General features: G+C 38.5%; 1 long non-coding RNA gene across 1 annotated transcript in view; it reads right to left on the bottom strand.

Annotated features, from left to right (window-relative positions):
* Positions 1–20,255, bottom strand: part of LOC137502999 (uncharacterized) — a 755,060-nt gene that overhangs the window by 379,395 nt on the left and 355,410 nt on the right. The window lies entirely within an intron of this gene.

Here is a 20,255-nt window from a genome sequence, read left to right as displayed (position 1 = left end):
TAAATCTATCCAGAAAAGATGCGCAGACAATACGTGACCTACTTTCTCAGCATGTTCAGAACTGTAATTTGAGCCGCACTTTAAAACCTCGGAACTCTTTAAAACAGAGAGAACTGTGCTGGATAAATACGTACATGATCCTGTATTAACGAATTTTCCACAAATTTTGAAACTTCACACACGAAACCGTTTACAAGAGATACACTAGAGGGCGATGTTCTGAGCAACGGACGTTTACTTATACTTGTCATTTGATTTTGATGGCCAAAAAGGATTGCATGTGTATTTGTAGGGTTCAGTTTCAGACCGTGCGCAGCGGACCAGTCGCTTTGAGCCTGTGAGTCGACATTTTCTTGAAGGTTTCGTGCTGTAGAGTTGAAGGTCGTCATCGTACATTGGTGGAGAGTGAGTGAGCCAGAATGCGTGCACTATAAACAATGATATGCCATTGTTAAAAACACCTGTTTCACGCGGCATACTCTGTGTTGTAAGAAGCATGTGCCATAAAAATTCTTTTCAGGGTGCCAATGGCCTAACCAGGCAATTAGCCAACTCCTCCCTTAGAAAAGAACTTGCAGAAGCAGCGATGCTCTTTTCAAACTGTTCCATCATTTGTCCACTGACTTTCTCCTTTATCAGCTCATTAATCACACAAACGCGCGCACGAGGACTTGATGAAATGAATAATAAAATAAATTCATTAACTTTAGTTCCAGATAGCAGAAGAGACGCGATCCTTTTGTTGCGAGGATTAAGTTCGTCAAGACGTGCAGGCTGGGAAACATAATTATCCAGGGTAGCTGTCGTCTTTATCCAGCAGGGTCTGAGTGTGAGAGATTCTGCTCTCTGGGAACAAATCATTTTAATTATTTCCCACTCTCAAGTTATCTACTAATTTCAGGCTTATAAGAGCCGATTATCGCTGGCAATTCAGAATGAGTATATTGGGACTGGATATCCACTTGAATACCCATAATATTCTTGTGTAACAAAGGGGACGCACATACAGTAAATATGAAAATTATACAGGGTATTTTCAAAAATGTGAAAAATATAAAAGAGGTGGTTGGATAGTAATCCCAAAACCAACACAAAACTTATTTTCTACTATTAAAAATACCACTTAAACTTGTTCGTCTTCTAATGTCATTCCACGCCATGTCTTCACTGGCAGCTCGGAACATACCACTTACTCGAGCATCTCTTCTCCTTACTCCGAAGTCTTCCCAGCCCAAAGTTTGCAAAATTTTCGTAACACTACTCCTCTGTTGTAAATCAGCCAGCACAAATATTGATGCTTTTCTTTGGATGATGATTATGATGATGTTTGTTGTTTAAAGGGGCCTAACATCTAGGTCATCGGTCACTAACGGTACGAGGTGAACTAAATGAAAATGAAAACTTCAAAATGACTGAGTAGAATCTAAAAAGAATGACGATGAAGAAATGATCGTGAAACAAAAAACTATCAGTAGATCCAATTCATCATGCCTTAATTACCGGGATGATGCTTATTATTTAAGATGTCCAAAATCCAAGTCACCGGCCCCTCATCATGGTACTAATCACTGATGAAGCAGAACCGTGGTGTTCCTCCTATAGCGGTACTAATCACAGGTAATGTAGACCCATGGTATGTACACACAATGACACCACTCACAGGAAACACCAACCCATAGTGTTTCGCACGTAAGGGTACAACTCACAAGCAACGCAGACCCAGGGTGTTCCTTACATAGTGTGACTAATCACGGGCGCCGGTATTCCCATGGTGTTCCTCACACAGTGCAACTAATCACAGGCCATGTATACTCATGGTGTTGCTCATATAGTGGTACTAATCATAGGAACTGTAAACCCACGGTGTAACACACATTATGGTACCAACCACGGGAAACACAGAACGATGGTGTTCCGTACTTAGTGGTACTACTCTCAGGCAACGCAGACCCATGGTTTTCCTCACATAATGGTACTACTCTCAGGCAACGCAGATCCATGGTGTTCCTCACATAGTGTGACTAATCACGGGCGCCGGAATTCCCATGGTGTTGCTCACATAGTGGTACTAATCGTAGGCAATATAAACCCTCGGTATATCGCACGTTATGGTACCACCCACAGGAAACACACATCCATGGTGTTCCTCACATAACAGTACAACTCTAAGCAACGTAGACCCACGGTTTTCCTCACATAGTAGCACTAATCGTGGGCGCCAGCCAAACCCGTGCTGTCTCTCACATAGTGGTACTTATCACAGTAAACGCAGACCCATGGTGTTTCTTATAAAGTGGCACCACTCATAGGTAACGTAGACCCATTCTGAACACAGTGGAACCGACCTGTAGACCGACCCATAGGGGGTCTCTCCATTGAAAATTTTCCAGTTATCAAATGAAGTAATCCTGGTGAGGGTTACGTATAATGGAACCTTACTCTAATGGGTGTCTTATCAGTAACTTATGTAACCTTTCCCTTTCTACAACCCCTAAATACCCTCATAAAAATGAAGACATCTGTAATCCTTATTTACGACCTGGTTAATGTGATTACTCCAACAAAGATATATTTCTGTATTCACTCCTAGGTACTTGCAGTGGTCCTCGTGAAATATTTTCAATTTCTCAACACAGTAATTAAAACCGAAGGGACTTACTCGTTTTGGTGAAACTCATAATTTGACTTTCACCCTGTTTGTTAACATATTATTTAGGGACGCACGGATTTTTACAGAGGAATCCAGTACTGTAACGTCCGACTTATTGCCTAAATGGTCAGCATTGAGGGTTTCTGTTCAGAGAGTCCCGCGTTTGATTCCCGGCCGGATCGGAGTTGTTAATCCCGTCTGATTAATTATTCTGGCGCCGGGACTGAGTGTTTGTGCTTTTCCCAACACTTTCCTCTTCACATTCAGACAACATACTACACTAACAATCACTAGAGAAACACGGAATATTGGTCACATTCCTCGATATACGGTTGGAATCAGGAAGGGCATCCGACCGCAAAACAGGAAAAATCGGTCGTTGTCGTCGTCGTAGTGGTGGTAGTAGTAGTAGTAGTAGAAGAAGAAGAATAAGGTCCAGTACGGTAACTCAACGAAACCCTTCACTTGTTTTCTTAATAGTGGGGAAAAGCTTTATTGGTACTTATATCGACAATAACAATAATTATCCATGATTATGCATATCTTTGACTGAAATATGATTTTAACTTTGTTTTGTTAATTTCTCTAGCTTGGGATCTCAATTTTTGTGTTAGCGTTAATACAGGTCTTCAGTTTTGTACAACACATTATACTACATATCAACACAGTTCTTGCAATTTTCTCGTTAACGACTGGCACGTTTTTAAAGCCTCGCTGGCTGGCTGTGTTTACATTCCTCGTTCGCAGAATGCCAGATTTTCCCAACACTCCGTTTTAAGTATAAGAAGTACACCGCCCAAAGAAATATCAGGGATGCTCTCCATGTTATATTAAGAACCATGGTGTAATCGAATTGGCGGAGAAAATTTTTTCCTTTAGAGAAAATATGGTTACTTTTTACTTTCGAGAACGCGATTCAAATTGACGAACTCACCATGTTTGGGGTTCAGATACCAGTCAATTTGTGCAGAACAAACTTTGCTCTGCCTACTGGAGCCGGGAAGCGACTACGCGAAACGAACGAGAAACTTGTCACCGAGCATTACCTCTGTCTCCCACTTCCCCTCCCTTCCCATCACTCCTCTGACGCACACCAAAGGCAGAAGCTTCGCCATGTTAAGTAAGAGATATTAGCACAGTAAGCTGGATAAGGATTTCAAGAACTGAACTTCCATCAGTCAAGACAAGGCACATTCAAGAATTACAACCGTGGAAGGAGCACAACATCCTAGAAAGAGGGTCGTCCTATCACTCATACAGTCCTTACAATCACTTGGAAGGAGACTAACCAACAGTCAACCGAATGAAAAGGATTCATTGGCCATGCTGGGTTTCTTCGATGAAAAATATCTTGCGTTTTACCGTGAAATTTGTGTTTGAATCATACACATCAGCTGACAAACTGATTAGACAGTGCTTTTTTTTCAATGTGTTTATTCACATAATTTGTGCCTGAAACAAAATTAACGTAACGTTGTATGTTTGATAAATGAATAACTCCTTGATTTCACATGATATTCGTTCAATATGATGTGGTTCACAATGCTGGCAAGACTGCCTTTTTCTCCTCCTGTAAAATTCACTTTTAGTCTTACTACGTTCCCTCGTATGTCAACGCCTCAATATTAAGGGTTGGAACAATTTGTCAAGGGAAATCCTCGATATATTTCTACTTTCTTTGAAATGACTTAAGAAAAGTGTAGGTAAACAACCGACAGGGAATCTGCCATCTGGGCGACTGCCCTACATGCATATCAATGATGACAGAATAAAATGTCTTATACTAGAAATTAATTTAGGTGTATTGTTACAATCAAATGATGTTGAGGAACAAAGCGCCATTCATCATATACTTTTCAGAAGAGCATAATTTGAAAAGACTTTCAATATAATTTTAAATAATATAAAATGATATTAATTCTGTTTGTTCAAACAGACAACGTGATTGTATGAATAGCTTGTGCTTCTGTAAGTTAGGTTAACAAATGAAATACACCATTCGCCGTGAAAGAGGGGAACAAATTAGAAACATAAAGCGCTAATGAGGCTGGTGGAAGTTCTCACAAACTTGTAACTGAGTTTGTTTTTAACTTAAGCGGAAACGAGGTTGGAATATTGTAAAATTGTAAAATGTTCATTTCCAGAACTGATTTGTTCTAGACGAAACTTAATACGGCATTTCTAATAATAATAATAATAATAATAATAATAATAATAATAATAATAACAGTCCCAAATCAGATTGAACTCGTGAAAGAAATTGCGGAAGAAGTCGGCCTTCAGATATCTTTTGAAAAGACAGAATGCATGACCTGCAGGAAACAAGCATCAAAATTCATGGAGACAAAATATGACAAAATTAAACGAGTATCACATTTCTTGGTGAAACAGTTCAGCAAAATGGACTCGAAACAAAAGCCAATGAAATCAGATCCCAAAATATGGAAACTGCATATCGACTAATCCAAATATCTATAACAAGAAAAAAGGGTATCTCCAAGCACACAACACTAAGACATTACAACACAGTCATTAAACCACAATATCTTTATGGATCAGAGACACTAATTTTGAATCGGAAAGAAGACATTGAAAACACTGAGAGAAAGGAATGCAAAATCATTAGAAAAATTCCACGCCCAAAGCTCACCAACCGACAATACCTACTTAGAGGCAGACAGGAAATCAAACAATACACAAATATCCATAGTGACATTAGAAAACGCAGGCTAAGATTCTATGGACATATTAAAAGAATGCATCCAGGCAGACTTACCAAACAAATAGTTGAATTATATGTAAACTGGGGTAAAGCTAAAACAGACACAATGAAATGGATTGGCGAAATCAAAACCGATTTGAAACAGGCAGAAATTACACCAGCAGATGTCCAAAAGAGAGTAATCTTCAGATCCAAAATTTACAAATGGCACGTTGACAGACAAGAAAGAAAGAGAAGACCGGAACAACTTGGTCTGAAGACAGAAATGAAGTCCACAGTAAAAGAATGAAAGAAATATGGGCACAATGGAAGGCAAATTCGCTCTCTAAGTACTTTGCATAGACCTAATGGGCCTATTCGCATACATGTGTTTATAATAATTACCAAATGGCCGCTGAATCACATAGAACAGGTAAGTTACAACAACAAAAAAGAAAGAGATCAATATCTCGTAATGATAATTAAAACACTATAACACAGTAATTAAATGTGAAGCATTAAATTAATCAGAAATCCTAATCATTGGAGGCAGATCACTAGCTAAAATCTATATATATATATAATAACTTGTTCTGACTGACCGACTGACTGACTGATTCATCATCGCCGAGCCAAAACTACTGGACATAAAGAAATGAAAGTTCGAGGATTCATTTATACTACAATGTAGGTGCTCGCTAAGGGAGGATTTTTGGATATTGTTTCACTAAGGGGGAAAATGTTTGAAATGAGTGTATCTATATCTCAAAACTTTAAAAGTTTACAGATGTAAAATTGGTGTTTAGAAACTCTTTTAAAAATAAAGAAACACGTATTTTTTGTTTTCGGAAAATCCCAGTAAGAGGGGTGAAAAAGGGTGAAAAACGGGTTGAATGCCATTTAATGTGGATACTCATATCTCAGAAAGTGAAGTCATTACAGACCTGAAAATTTGTATTTGGGATCTCCTTTAAAAATAAAGAAACATGTATTTATTGGGTTTTTTTTGGAAAATCCAATTAATAGATGGTGATAAGGGGAGTGAATTTTTAGAATGAGTGTATCTATATCACAAAACTTTAAATGTTTACAGATGTAAAAATTGGTATTAAAATCTCCTTTAAAAATAAAGAAACACGTAATCATTTTGTTTTAGAAAAAAAAACAGTAGGAGGGGTGAAAAAGGAGTTGAATGCCTTTAATCAGGATACTTACACCTCAGAAGATATTACCGACCTGAAAATTTGTATTTGGGATCTCATAATAAAAATAAACAAAACGCGTATTTTTTGCTTTTGGAAAATCCAATTAATGGGGAGACGAAGGGGGGTAATTTTCTAAAATGAGTGTATCTATATCTCAAAACTTTAAAAGTTTCCAGATGTAAAAATTAGTATTCAGAATCTCCTTTAAAAATAAAGGGACAAGTATTCATTGTTTTCCGAAAATTCTAATAGGAGGGGTGAAAAAGGGTGAAGAAGCGGTTGAATGCCTTTAATGAGGATGCTTATATCTCAGAAACTGAAGATATTACACACCTGAAAAATGGTATTTCGGAAAATAAGATTAATGGAGGTTAAACGGGAGTGACTAATTTGGGTGAATGTTTAGAAAGATTATCCCTACAATGCATCTCAGAAACGTAAAATGTTACAGACATTAAAATTGGTATTTGGAATCTCCTGTAAAAGTAATGAAACATAGGTTATTTGTTTTTGGAAACTCCACTTAAGGGGAACTAAAAAGTGGGTGAAATTTTAAAATGAGCATTTCGACAGTATATCTCAAAAACGTAACACGTTACACAAGTGAAAAATGGTATTTTTTTTATCTCTGTTACAAATAACGAGACATGTATTTTTGTTTTCGGAAAAACCACTTGGGTGGGGGGGGGGATAAAGTGAATGAAAAACGGGTTGAATTCTTTTAATTAGGATACTGATATCTCAAAAACTGAAGATGTTACAGACGTGAAATTCGCTATTTGAAATCTCTTTCAAAAATAAAGAAATACGTAGTTTTTATTTCCGGAAATCCACTTAAACGGGGGGGGGGGGGGAGGGATATTGAAAAATTATTTGAAATATTTGTATAAAGATACTATTATCTCAAAAACGAAAGATTTTGCAGACATGAACATTGGTATTTGGAATCTGCTTTAAAAGTAAAAAAAACACGTATTCTTGGATATGTACATCTAATAAAAACTTAAGTTCTTACGGACGTGAAAATTGGTATTTGTATCTCCTTTAAAAACAAAGAGAAACGCGTTTTGGTGGTGGTGGTGGTGGTGGTGGGGGGAATTGTCTTGGGAGGCGGGGATGAAAAGGAGTTCAATTCCTTTTATGAGAACACATATCTCAAAAACTGAATATGTTAGAGTCGTGATAAGTGGTATTTAGAAGATCCATTACTATTAAAAAACAAGTACTTTTGCCGGAAAGTTCACATAGGTGGGGGAAGTGTGAAAGGAAGTGAAAAAGTGAATTATTTTTATGGGAATACTCATATATCAAAACTGAAGGTAACAGGCGTGAATTTTGGTATATGGAATCTCCTTTAAACATAAGGAAACACGCCTTCTTTGTTCTTGGGGAGGCGGGGGTGGGGTGGTAAATCAACATAACGGCGGTAGGGTGAAAAAGTAGTTGAGACCAATTGATTTTACTGTTCATAATGTACTTATTCTGATCATAAACCGATGATTTTTAATCTTTCCTGGGTTCGTTTTCAAGAGCCATCCTTTCGTTTGGAGAACTTAAAGTTAGATTACAGTAGATTCTCCTAGCATATAAATAAAAATTTAAACACATTTGAAATAAACGATAGGAATGATATTGACTGTGCAATTGTTCACGTGTAAAATAAGATCAACAATGAACGGAAGTATATGATTCGTATCGCCAGAATTCCCGCGCACTTGCCTACACGCGACAATGTGCTGGTCACATTGTCAGCAATGACAATGGCAGCAGATGTAATTTACCGCCAAGTAGTGGTCTTGCATCTTGCTGTGAGGTCCAGAACAATAATAATAATAATAATAATAATAATAATAATAATAATAATAATAATAATAATAATAATAATAATAATAATACCGAGCTCGATAGCTGCAGTCGCTTAAGTGCGGCTAGTATCCAGTATTCGGGAGATAGTAGGTTCGAACCCCATTATCGGCAGCCCTGAAGAAGGTTTTCCGTGGTTTCCCATTTTCATACCAGGCAAATGCTGGGGCTGTACCTTAATTAAGGCCACGACCGTTTCCTTCCTACTCCTAGGGCTTTCCTATCCCATCGTCGCCATAAGACCTATCTGTGTCGGTGCGATGTAAAGCAACTTGCAAAAAATAGTAGTAGTAGTAGTAGTAGTAGTAGTAGTAGTAGTAGTAATCTAAATTCAACTAATATCACCCACTCTCATAATAATAATAATAATAATAATAATAATAATAATAATAATAATAATAATAATAATGTTCTCGACCGTCGTCAAAATGTGCGGACCGCGCTGGAAACGGGTCCTGGCCGGGTAATGACTACGAATGTAGTCCGGCCGCGGGTTCAGTACCGCCAAGGCACCCAAGACGACACCACGCCGGATCTCCTCAAGGATTTGATTCATATTAAAAATGCATATCCGAAAAGACGGCAAAGATTTATTGACCCAACTGACCGGGTGGAATACCTGGACCTAGCCAGGAAAGTACGAAATAGATTGCTGGAAAGAAAGATTGAAAAATGGAAGGAACTTAGCCGTAAATCTCAGAAACAGAGTGAGATCGCGAATTTCGGCGGATTTTATATAAAACGTTAAGCATTCAATTATAAATTTCAGTATAATACCGTAGCGAAGCACGGGTATCTTGCTAGGTTTAGATAAAATTCTTAGAAAATTCTTTGGTCCAGTATGGACAGATGGAGTATGGATAGAAAGGATGTGTTCTGAATTATACGAGCATTATGAGAAAATATCAGACGACTGAAATTTTATGGCCATATTCAAAGAATGGAGCGTGAAATACTGAAAGGGTATTTACTGATGCCTCCTCACTTTAAGTCAAGAATAATTGGATAATCGAAATTTAAAAACACCTTCAAGGAATCAGCATAACAGGTGAGATTATACGGGGCAGGCCTAGCTTTAGAACGTTGGTGAACAAACATCATTTTTCTGAAAAACCCAAAATGAGAATCAACACTGCATGGACTGAAGAACAGAAGAAAAACTATGGCGAGGGGAAGAAGAAATTCTAGGAAGAGAAGAAAGCAAATTCATCTGCTAAATAAGTTCTTTCGCGCAGCTTAGATGGGCACAACGTTATGAAAAAAAATATTGGTTCATTTCAGTCTCGGTAATCCAGCCAGGCAGCTAGTTAAGTTATTTAAATTCAATAAATAGTAGTTGAGGAGTCATGAGCAGCGCCCTGATGTTTGTGACGTCATATTTTTTCTTTATATAGGCCTACTTTCCATAGAAAAATACAAGTTGTACATGATTTTATCTACGATGACTAAAATTATACAATTTTCACTTCTTCTTCTTCTTCTTCTTCTTCTTTTCTTCTTTTCTAGCCTATTTCAATCCACTGCTGGATATAGGCCTCTTCCATGTGCTTCCATCGTCTTCGGTCTTGAGCCACTTGGAACCAGCGTGTTCCAGCCAACAGCTTTATGTCGTCGAGCCATCTCTTCAGGGGTCTTCCAATGCCTCTCATGTGTCCCCATGGTCTCCAGTGAACAATCCTAGAGGTCCACCTGTTGTAGTCTTGTCACAATTTTCACAGGTCATATAAAGTCATATTTTGGCTTTTTAATACTTTTTTGTAATTTCCTGGTATGTTTTTATATAGTGGTCATAATTCCCCGTGAATTTTCGTATTTTTCCCATAGTATTTTGATCCTTTTTATTCCATTTTCCCATACCTGTTTGGAGTCATCTCAAAGACGGATTTTCCACAACTCCTAATTGTTGTCTGTAATTTATTTCTTAGAAATACTTATGTATGTCAATTGGGAGGGTAAACTGTACAGAATGAGACAGATGTGTAGAAAGCGACACAAAGATGAGCCCCAACTGAACTCTAATGACATGACGTATTTCAAACATGCCCCGATAACATCCTGTGATGTTGAGAGTTCTTCTTCCCGTTACAAGTCAATGTTGCGTGAAAGTAGAAGATCGTTCCTCTTCGAAAAGTTGAAATTTGCTATTGTAATTATTTCTAATCGCTCATTAATATGTGACAATTTTTTCATTCTGCGCAGTGCCGAGAGTTACCTCTGGACTGAGTAATTAAGTGAAAGTTAATATTATTACTTATTATTTATTAGTATTGAATGTGTCAGGTGTTAGATTTAAAAAGTATATTTTCAACATAATGCTAATTTAAACAGGGGAAAGATTTTGAATATATCGAAAATGTTACCAAAACATTCTTATTTATTGTGATAATTTAATACTTGTTTACATCATTAATTCTTACATATTTCTAGTTCATTTTTAGTTCATAAACATCCGGACCCTCGTCATGAGTATCAAGGCGTTCAAGCAAACACTGACAATGTTTCAAGTTCACAACTCAAAACTCTAGTTCTTACAGTACATGATAACATGTACCTTTTTATATTCACTGACCGCCAATGACATTTCTGATCTATTTTATTTAGTTATAATTTTGAAATATAAACGTAATTTAGAACTGAGAAATACTTGTTTGTCATTGGTAGGTACTGTGCCGTTCTAAATGTTCAAAAATGTATTTTATCATGTTATATTATTATTATGATATCTTATTATTGCTTTAAAGGCTGAGATTCTTAATTCTGTTATTTCTACGAATTATAAAATGTGCTGTTCATACACATCACTCTTTACTACTACTACTACTACTACTACTACTACTACTACTAAATGTTTTTACTCCTACCCTGAAGGCGGACAATGCATACGTTATTCACATATCGATGGCCTAGACTGAATACCTCGTATATCACAAAGTTCTTCCTATCCATTATGTTGTATGTCCGGCGCTCCCTTTCTCGCTCCACCAGCCAGCTGCAAGCGCGCCTGTATATCATTCTGCTAGCTTCGACGCGCAGCCCTCAGTGCGCGTGCCTGACCATCGAGTGTACTATAAATAGGAGCTCCCTGCCTGCTCAATTGCCCACTCGCCCGGTGTCCAGCTCCAGAATACACCCTACGTCGAGCACGGAGGCTACTCCTCTTGAAAATGTGCTTCGACCAGGTGGACTGAATTTCTGGCAGTACGAGGTCTCACCTCTGGTCACCGTTCCCTTACCTGTTTCCGCTGCCTATGTTCCGTAATTCTTTTACAAGCCATTTTCATTCCCTAATTTATGCAAGCTCCCTTAGTTTCGCTAGGTGGAATTTCTTCAATCACTTGAACTTGCTTTTTAGGAATTCAGGCACTTCAACAAACAAGGACTCTCAAAGACATTTATGTTAGTGTGCCAGATAGTTCTCGACTATCAACGTGTCAATTCACAAAGACTATCTTTTCAAGATAGAAGTGTATATAAAGACTGTAAACCTGTACATATTGTATAAAGACAGACTTTTCTCAAGATTCAATATTCATTTTTGCTTCAAAATAAATTTCAGTTATTTATGTAAATATCATAAAGTGAAGCAATAAAAGTTGTGTTCTGTAAACTTCAACCTTGGTTACAACACATTATTTCCCTTAAGACTGGTCATGCCTTGCAGCCACATTTGGGTATGCAGTCCATAAGAACAAGGGTTTATTTTCCTATGTTTACGAGTAAAGGAAAATGAACCTTATAAAAATTTTACTCTAGGAGTTAGTAAATACGTCACGCAAACATACTTTCCTATAGTACGGTACGATAAGGTTCATTTTCCTTCACACAACGGCGTAGGAAAAAAGGACACAACGAACATTGTTCCCTGTGTGGCCGGATGCCGTGGGAAATAATGGGTAGGAAGAACTTTATGAGATACGAGGTATTCAATCTAGGCCATCGATATCTACAATTGTACAGTAATGCATTCACTCGACAACAATTTTACTCCCGTTCATGTTTACCACATCATTTTTACATGTGTTGTAACACGGAGCGTAGAAGCAAGGTTTTTATTTTAGGCGGTAGGAGTAACCGTATTGGTGAGAAGTAATATGGGGAATATTGGAGGAACGAGATTAACGCCTCTGCGGACAGGATAGAGAAAGGCGGCGAAAAGGTTAAAGGTTAATAAAACCGGCGAGGGATTTTTAGATTTTCAAGCCGGACTCAGTGGCTCAGACGGTTGAGGTGCTGGACTTCTGACCCCAACTTGCCAGGTTCGATCCTGGCTCAGTCCGGTGGTATTTGAAGTTGCTGAAATACGTCAGCCTCGTGTCAGTAAATTAACTGACACGTAAGAGAACTCCTGCGGGGCAAAATTCCGGCACTTCTTCTGCAGTACGAGATAAAATAATATCATCAGCAAATCTCAGGGTTTTGATATCCTCTCAAATAATTTCCTCCAGAGATACGAGTGGGTTTATGCGAAGAATAAAATGCTAGGTTGTAAAGGTGTGCCTAGATTTAACAATTTTTGGACCAGAAAAACAGATGGAAGTGAAATTTTCTTCAGAGTGGGTCAGTAATAAACTCAGTACCTTTGGGAGAGAGGAAGAGATATGGATAAAGTGTGAGATTCAGTTTGTGAAGAAGTTCGACTGAGTATCATCACATTTTTCTTAGAAAAAGAAGCACTGCGTTTAAGATTCATATTTAGTGCGCATATAATTAACATTTCATTTTACGTTATTTACCAATTTAATCCGTGCTCATAAATCCCTACGAAGAATCAGCACTTACCCAGCAATAAATATATCCTAGTCTCTGACGATTATAATAGTTGGCGTTTTTTGGTGTGGAACACTCACATTGACAATTGCATTATTGCCGAGAAAGCTGGCTGTACAGAAGCATCCACTTACAACCTCTCCGTGGCACACCAAACAATATTTGTGGAGAAAGAAGTATAACCTTCCTTTAACTTGATTGTGTTGAAACGAGAGTGGAAAAGAACGAACTCCGAAATGCAATTCTCAACAGAGCCAAGAAATAAAAAGCCAAGGGGAAGAGATTCGAAAGCAAGTCCTCTTCTAGAATACGAAATGAAGCTGTGGCTTTGACAAGCTTCTAAAAGCGACATTCGATTATCAAGAGACAGATCTTCTCAACTTCCTTTTCTTATTACTGCATCGTTGTCATTCTCTTCCTCCTCAGTTGTCTTCCAATCTGTACGATGCACCTCTTTTCTTGTGTTCTGTATTTAACTGTGAGTGTCCATTTAGACAACAGTGAGACGACTTGCCACAGTTTATAGTTCCATTCACGTCAGTGTTTACTAAATATTAAGAAACGATATTCAGTACCTTGTAGTCATAAGCCAAATTATGTTTCTTAGGCAAATAAATACTTTGTTACGCAACTGAATATTGAAAGATGATACACTCATGGTCACATAAAATAGAACACATTGAAAGACCAGAGATAGGAAGTTCATGTTCACAGGACATGTTCACTAGTATATTCTGCAGAAACGATGAGCATTTCAGTCACCTAGGTTCAGCATGTGTCCTGTTGCCTAGTAGGCTCTGAATCCTCCATGGGCACTGATAAAGTTGTTCCATGCGTGATGCCATCGACGCGTATAAGGCGCAAATGGCGTCCTGTGGTACAGTCATCCTTGCTGCATTCATTTCATTCCACAGTTCATCTTTGGTAGTTGGCATTGGGTCGCAGCGCCGCACCCATCGTTTCACCATATCCCATACATTTTCGATCGGCGATAAGTCCGGTGATCGGGTGGGCCACGGAAATAGTCTGACATCCTGTGACAACAAGAAGGCACCGCATTGGCCTGCTGAAATATGGCGTCTGGGGTGTCGTGCAGAAAGGGTATGGCTATGGGTCGCAGGAGGTCATTTACGTAGGTCAATCTGGTCACAGTGCCCTGGACACGGAGCAACTGTAATTTGTGGTAGTACCGAATAGCACCCCACACCATAAGGCCTTGAGCTGGCGCTGTATGTCTTGTGCGAATGCAGTCAATGTGATACCTCTCCCCCTGTCTGCGGCGAACCAAAATGTGGCCATCATTTTCAAACAAGCAGAACCTGGATTCGTCCCAAAACACAATCTGCTGCCATTTCTGTCCCCAGTGACGTTGTTACATACACCATTACAGTCTAGCATGTTTATGCACAGTAGTCAAAGGCAGGCGGAGAAGTGGACGACGCGCCGTTAACCCAGCCTGTAATAAACTGCGACGGACTGTCATTCCTGGTAGTGTACGATGTGTTACAATGTTCCACTGTTCCGCCACAGCCGAGGAGGACGCAGATCTGTCCTGCAGTGCCATTCGGATAAGGTGTCGATCTTCTCGGGGGGCGGTCTGGCTGGTGCGACTAGACCTATCTCGTCGTGTTCTACGCCCTTCTGTGAACCATTCTGTACACACCCGTTGCACTACCGACGCATTTCCTCCCATACGAGGAGTAACTTTCCGGATGGATGCATCACGTTCTCACATGCCAAAAATGTGTCCTCTTTCAAACTCACTCTTTTGACGGCACGGTTGTCGCAGACGTCTGCGAGGCATCCTGAACGTCTGCTCCAGTCACACTGATCCATTACCTTCGGTTTATAGCGACAACGAGAGCCGCAGACGCATTTTACCATTCGGTGGTTGTGCACCGAGATATGGATGTGGACTTTTAACACGATGGCGGACATGGTTCAAATGCTAATCATTACTTCAGAACATACTAATGCACATGTCCTGTGACTACGAACTTCTTACCTCTAGTCTTTCAAGGTGTTCTGGTTTTTATGAACATGAATGTATTTAAACCTAGCGTGTATACGCGGCTTCGCCCGCGTTTATTAATTCAACCGTTAGATGTTTCTAAACTATTTAGTTAAAATACTGGTAAGCCTGTCTTCGACAGTAAAACTTAGTATGTAAAACGTAATTTGAAATTTGAAATGTGTATGTTATTATATATCTTAGGAACAAACGTACACTTCCCATGTTGCATACATGTCAATAGTGCAGAATCGTAACGGGAATTATGAAATTTCGTTATGAATCGTACTGAGTGTATTTGGAGTTGTGCTTTGACGTTTATGTTCCATTATAATGCACACATATCATTAAAGAATTTGCATCAAAACCGGCCAAGTCCCTTTATATGAATTTCAAACATGCCCAAGTCCAACAATGAGTTTCAAAATTGTGCAAATCCATTCTATTTTAGTAAATATCTCGATAATTATAGCATTGTTCTAGCATAAAATAGGTTGTTAAAGCTCCAAATAATGTAAACCAAAAAAACTGGAATACCCTAATGGCCCCAAAATGGACTGAAACATATGCATTAGTTTTCTTGCTCTCCTGAAAAAATATACGTTGATGGACTTGGCCATGTTTGAAAATAGGCACCTCATATGTAAAACGTAATTTGAAATTTGAAATGAAAATGCTAATATATCCGAGGAACAAACGTACACTTCCCATGTTGCATACATGTCAACAGTACAGAATCCTAACGGGAATTATGAAATTTCCTCATGAATCGTACAGAGTGTAGTTGTGCTTTGACGTTTATGGATTTGCGAACACTCGATAGGCCTGTAGTTATCCATGGGTAAACACTGGAGTGGTGAGATTCATCCCAAATCTATGTAAAGTGTGTCTTGTGCCTTGTTGCCTGTAACAGAGAAGGCTAAATTTAGAGGAAATTGCCTCCGCTTAAGAATGAATTGTATGTCAAAATTTCCAAATCTATTCTTGGCATAAACTACATTCTTCCTGAAGCTGAGCCCATCAGAATTTCTGCATGACCAACATTTCTGTCTAGCTTTACCACAGTCAAACTCGTCCCATCATTTATATGTATATTTCTGATTTCTTCCCTAAGTCCGTACCTTCATTTTTGTTGCAAATTCTTTCAACATTCTAATAAACCCAAATAATAATAATAATAATAATAATAATAATAATAATAATAATAATAATAATAATAATAATAATAATAATTGGGGGCATGTCTCTAACATTTAAACACTGACAAGTAAAAACCATTACTGTTATGACGGTAAGTCCAACGTATGAAGTGTTGTTACCTGTGCAATGGACAGTTTTCAATGTATTTACTCAAAATACTTTTCTCTCACTGAATTATTATTTAAAATTCTTCTTCTTATTTCTTTGCTATTTGTTTTACGTCGCACCGATACAGATATGTCTAATGGCGACGGTGGGATAAGCAAGGGCTAGGAGTGGGAAGGAATTAGCCGTGGCCTTAATTAATATACAGCCTGGTGTGAAAAAGGTAAACCACAGAAAAGCATCTTCAGGGCTGCCGACAGTGGGGTTCGAACCCACTCTCTCCCGGATGCAAGCTCAGAGTTGCGCGCCCCTAACCGCACGCCCAACTCACCCGGTATTTAAAATTCTAGTGCAAGGTATGAATAAAATGTAATCTGAAACCATATATATTGAAATTAAAATTGAAACATGTTCGAGTCAAAATATTCATGTTATCCATACACAGAATATAGAAAAATGTAAATGTTTTGTCCAGCCCCCTTCCTGACACCAGCACTTGCAGAATTTTAAAACTCTAATTGAACAATGATTATTAATCTAAGATTAACATCACAGAAGACGAAAGTATTGTGGTAAGTTCTGCCATGTATCTAAATACTATGGATAATGAAAGTGATTACCATTATCCCTCATAGTTAAGGAACGTCAGCTGGACTACTCCATCTCTGCGCAGTTTCATTTCACGACATCATTTTGGCAAATATCAACGAAAGTAACCTTTAAGATTGATCATTTGAACATTATTAACCTATGTAACATCCTCCATAACTATAAATTACGATAAATCGGCAATGAAAGTCAATATCTTTTCCATAAGGAAGTATGCATTTCTGCCGCAAATAGAAAGGCTGCAAGCGCCACGTGTCGAGCTGTGTAACTACTCCAATTACAGTGCGTAGACCCGATTGTCAAGGCCGGTAAGGATCAAGTCGTTCGTGGATACACCAACGAGGTAGACATCCGCACTAACACACGTAGTGTTTGTTGAGATGTGCTTTTGCTTCCTCTAATCTCCGCTAGATGACAGTAACAGTGTACTTGAACAAATACTGTCCAGAAATGTTTTAAATCAAATTTTTTTATTCACAACAACGATCATTGTACGATTTTATGAATGCAAATGTTAGTTCCCACGAACTTTATCATCAAGAGTTTAATGAACAATTCAACAAGATTTATTGACTATATGACTTGCAACTTTAACAAAGTTTGCCAATATTTTATTTTAGATGTTCTTGCATATAAAAGTGTTTTTAATTTTTCTTTTCAATTTAATAATCTAATTTTTGTATTCTGATTGATTACTGTAGTGTATTCTAACTGATGATGTCCCTTAGGGGACGAAATATTTGCTAGATGTAAAAATTATATATGTATTGAATAGGCGGACAACTTCAATGTAATATTTAAATCTTAAATATTCGCTACTTGAAAAATTAACCCATCAACGGAGGGAACAACAATTAACGTCCGAAGTCTATTGTAGCCGTGACAATTCAAAATACCGTAACATAAAATGCACAAGGAAGTACAGAGAAGCAGTACGAGAGACCTGGAGCAAGGAATGTCTCGCAGTAACACAGGGATGGTCTCCAGGGAGCTATTAAAGAACCGTAACGATCTCCTTCTTCCGATACGGGTCTCCGTTGGGATTTTTATTTTCCTCTCTTTTTTATTTCCTCAGTCGTTGAACACACAAAAATTCTCTAACAAGAAACAAAATACGAAAGGAAACGAACCTGCTAGTCATGTTTACGATGCGCCATGCAATTTGCGAAGTTTTTACGATTGCTCTTCGTGGTAGAAAGTTTCTTTATTGTGTGTTCTCATTTGATATTATCGAGATATAAACTAGAATATGCTCTGCTTGTTCAAAGGTAATACAGTTGTTGATTTATAGAAGTGAAGTGACCATCAATCTCCTACACAGCAAAAAAATGATGAGTAAAAACAGTGCGATTGCTGTGTATATGTACAAACTGTGCAGATTTCTTAAGGAGAGCGAAGACTGAACCTTTGAAATTCTACAATTTACAGCTGTCAGCATGAAATTTTGCGAGAACATTCACTATCTATGTAAATATTACCTATTATACCAAGTTTTAATGGAGTGGGTTGATTCAATATTCTTCAATTATTATTGTTTGATGTTTAGTTATAAGAGACTGAAAAAAGTGAGACACAGTTTTGGTTTCTATGACTTCAAAATTTGATAATAGTGTTTACATACATATGTAAATACGCGTACAAATTAACTAAAATATGTATGTCTCCTCAAATATGCATCGACTAGAAATTTTCCAATTTCTGGTTTGCTCCTTCTGTATGCTTGTTAAACTTGGAAGGTTACACGAACTATCACTAATCTCTTGCAGACATTTATAAGCCGTTGCTTAGAGATGCATCATAAACATCAGATGGCCTGAAATTATATCCAACGACGAGCTATAGAGAATAGCAAGTCAAGATCCAGTCGCAGTGGAAATCAAGAGGAGGAAATGGAAATGCGTAGGTCATACTTTGAGAAAGTCAGCGGGATCTATAGAACGCACAACATTGGAATGGAATCCGCAAGGGGCACGGAGGAGAGGTTGTCCTAGGAAGACCTGGAGGAGGACTGTAGAGGAGGAGGTGTTTGAAGTAGGGAAGACTTAGAAGAGAGTTAAAGCATTGGTAATGGAGATGATTCAGGGATGCCCTATGCTCCAGTGGAAACGAGAGGAATTAAGAGAGAAAGAAGAGTAATTTCTGTTGTGTAACGTTGCTTCCAATTAGGGTTGGGCAGACAGGAACAGTAAGTTGTTCCGGAACATTAGGAGCTTGAGGTGGAGTGTTTCGGTACAGTGTGCCGGCACACGGGATTGTAACTGCGCGGAAGAGAGAACTTCGTCAGGAAACATGACATGTGGATTTGTAAAAGTGAAGTGACCATCAATCTCCTACACAGCACAAAAAATGATCAGGGGAAACAGTGCGATTGCTGTTGAAGATATTACTATAAATCCGGAAAGTTTCATATCAATCAGACAAGAACTGCAGCACATGGAGCTTTTCGCAGGAAGCAAAACAGTGAAAAATGAAAGGAGAGAAAAAGGTATCTGTAGTTTTGAATGCATCTGTTACTTTTTAAAGACAATGAGGTAAACAGTGGAACAACGCGAAGCGCTGACACCATACCACTGTCATTTGTCGAACCTTGGAGCCAAAATCAAACGGAAACGGCAAAATACAGCCAAAATACGCGATAAAGTGCCATCAGTGTGAGGTGGGTGAGGCAGACACACAGGGCAGCCCATTAAAACGTCCGTACGACCTATAAAAATAAGCAAAACTTTTACGGACGGATGCCCTTCCTGTCGCCAACCCTATAAGGAGGGATGTAATCACTATTGCGTGTTTCCCTGATGGTTGAGTGTGTAGTACGTTGTCTGAATATGAGGAGGATAGTGTTGGGACAAACACAAACATCCAGTCCCCGAGCCAGAAGGATTAATCAGGCAAGATTAAAATCTCCGATCCGGCCGGGAATCGAACCCGGCACCCTCTGAACGGAGGACCTGAACGCTGACCATTCAGCAAAGGAGTCGGGCTGTTGTCTTTTAGCAATAATTCCGAAAATCGAGTTTTTGTAAGGAAATCACGAAATTTCTGTCATCGAACTCCTTAAAGTAAAGGTCTCCAAATAAGCCGCTAATAATTATGTTATTGCTTTTACGTCCCACTAGTTTTATGAGACGCCGATGTGGCGGAATT

Source organism: Anabrus simplex, chromosome 14 (assembly GCF_040414725.1).
Source record: "Anabrus simplex isolate iqAnaSimp1 chromosome 14, ASM4041472v1, whole genome shotgun sequence".
NCBI classification, from domain to species: Eukaryota; Metazoa; Arthropoda; class Insecta; order Orthoptera; family Tettigoniidae; genus Anabrus; species Anabrus simplex.
Note: the sequence above shows the minus strand (reverse complement) of the source record. Positions and strands in the feature narration are given on the sequence as shown.